The sequence below is a fragment of the Halichoerus grypus genome, chromosome 3 (genome assembly GCF_964656455.1).
Source record: "Halichoerus grypus chromosome 3, mHalGry1.hap1.1, whole genome shotgun sequence".
Classification (NCBI taxonomy): Eukaryota; Metazoa; Chordata; class Mammalia; order Carnivora; family Phocidae; genus Halichoerus; species Halichoerus grypus.
In genome coordinates, this window is record NC_135714.1 from 18,253,189 (window position 1) to 18,255,923 (window position 2,735).

Consider the following 2,735-nt stretch of genomic DNA (forward strand, 5'->3'; position numbering starts at 1 on the left):
CTTTTACCATTAGATGATCAGCTTACATTGCTACTGTATATGGAGTTACCTGAAAATTTGTCAAATGTTCCCTGCTAATTATTGGCAAAGTCCAAGCAACAGAGTTCATACTCTGATATCATGTTTGGGAATGAAAAGTAATTACAAATTATCTGACATAAAGACTAACTGAGGTATTATTTGTTTTTTCCTATAACTTAAATATAATGTTTATGGTTTTTATGTGGTTAACTGGTATACTTTTGTCTACTAACATGCAGTGGGCATGGCTATATAAGGTTAAATTTATTTAACTGTGCCAGGCTAAAAAGGATTTGAGGTTGTGTACTAACCCTGTTTTTACCTGAAAGAATCAGGTAAAAATGTGAAGGGAAGGGAGTAAAGAATTCAGTATGGATCTTGGTATATTTTTAGAATAGGTTGTGGGCAGCTGGGTTGCAACTCTCATTAACGATACTGGGATTTGAACATCTAAATTCCTATCATCAGTGATAAAATGATGTTCAGACTTGCCCAGAGTATATTATTTAAGACTTAGTAAGCAGGGCCTTTTATTTCCCAAGTAAGCCAATTATGGGCAGGCTTTGGTGTGTTATTGACTGCAGTACTACATTTATCAGAACACTCGTATCCTTTAAGCACAAAAAGCAAAGGTTAAATAACATTACCGTGCTGACACAAATGAACAAAAGAAATTTGAGATCAAAGCCAATGACCTGTCCCTTTTTGATTTGTTGGTGTAGGAAGAGTGAGTGAATGAAAAGGTAGCTTGAATGAAGGCAGAATTTCTACTTTGACTTAATGTTTTTGCCATGAATTGTTGTTCTTTTCAAGGGGGAAGTTTAGGTATATAAATGCCGTCCTTCCATTTTCAAAAGGCTTTGAACAATTCCGCATAGAAAATGTGACCATAGGATATAGGCTGCAAGACCCATGAGGGCAGGAAATGGGTCTGGCTTAGGCACAGCTGTATTCCCAGCAACTAGTACATAGTAGATTCTCGATAAGTATTGGTAGCTATATAAAGAATGCCGTAAACATATTCTTAGTCACAACTCAGCTCATTACACATATATTTGAGTATGTAATGTACATCATCAATTACTAGATGTGGGAGAAGAAGCAATGTATTTATTCAAAAGATAAGGATTATTTCTGCCCTCATCTAGCTTCCAATCTAGTAAGGCAGGTAGTCAGAAATGAAATAATCATGAACTATGTCATTACAAATTGTGAGAAGCGTGCTGCAGAAAAAGAATTGGAACTTTCAGAGATAATTACAAGGGGTCCTCATTTTCATGGAAGAATCAAAGCAGACTTCTCTGAGGAATTATCAATTAAGCTCAGGTCTAAAGGATAACTAGGATTCATTCATTGCAGGTTAGAGGCAAGGACATTTCCAGCATCAGGAAGGCCTGTGCAAAAGTCCTGTGGTTGGAAAGAACCTGGCATGTTCAAGAAATTGAAAGGAAGTGAGCTAGTGTGTCTGGAGGATACTGATGGGGAAGGTAGCATGAATGGAGATGAAGGGCCATGAAGAAGTCTGGAACTTACATGTCATGGCAAAGTTTGGGGATTTGATTCTAAGGTTTCTGAGTAAATATTGAATGGCCTTATGCACATTACACACATTATGCACGTAACAATCTTCTTCGGATTTTATAAATATATGTCCCGACAAGAAGCTATTTGTTCACCTGGGTAATGGGATCAGAAGACGTATGCCTCTGAGCTACAGTAGCTGACCCACAGGCACCAACATGTAAAGTGAAAGAGAAAGAAATGCTTTTGTAAGCAATGAAAATGGCAATGTGGCATGTTGCCCCGCTAAAACCGACTAGTGGAAATGGGTTATTCTTAGTGAACCACGACTCAGATTAAAAATTTTAAGCCCGGACCCAACTGGCGGAATTGGTGCCTTCTGCAAGATTGAAATCATGGCAGGTCCAGAAACTGATGCCCAGTTCCATTTCACTGGTATCAAAAAATATTTCAACTCTTATACTCTCACAGGTGGAATGAATTGTGTACTGGCCACATATGGAGGCATTGCTCTGATGATCTTATACTTCAAGTTAAGGTCTAAAAAAACACCAGCTGTGAAAGCAACATAAACGAATTTTAACCTGTACCTCATCTGTTAAGTTCCCATGCCTGGAGAAGCTAATGTCAACTAATCATGTGATACTCAATTTGTACAATAAATTATGAACCTGGAAAAAAAATTTTTTTTTAGCCCGAAAACCCAACTTGTATTTTATATAATCAGAAAAGGAAAAATTTTCCCACAGGGCAGATGCCTTGTTTTCTCTCTATATTATTCCAATCTTGTTCTGTTTTCACAGAAGAGGGTTTATGTATCTCATTTTTGTTCTTCTGACGCATTTGTTGCCTTGGCTTCTTATATAATCTCTCTTCTTTCCTGTGACATCATTTGTTTGTTTTTCAGGCAAAAATATCTGAAGGACTTAGACCTGGCTTTCAGTCCCCTTTCTGCTACGTTTCATGACACTAGCAGAACACTGGGCCAGCAGAGGACGACACTGAGCCCATCCGGGAGGACAAAAGCACAGCAGAAAGGGCTTGTTCTGTACACATCATTTGTTTCTCTCCCTCTCTCTCTCTCTCTCTCTCTCTCTCTCTCGACGACTTTGTATGTTTTGTAATCCGGACCAAACTTGAAGCATTTTCCAAACTCTACTTGTCAACAATCAGCCTCATTGTAAATATTATAT

At 38.1% G+C, this 2,735-nt stretch overlaps 1 pseudogene; it reads left to right on the forward strand.

Annotated features, from left to right (window-relative positions):
* Window positions 1-1,899: 1,899 nt before the first annotated feature.
* On the forward strand, window positions 1,900-2,225 carry LOC118554986 (ATP synthase F(0) complex subunit k, mitochondrial pseudogene; annotated as a pseudogene).
* The last annotated feature ends 510 nt before the right edge of the window (window positions 2,226-2,735 follow it).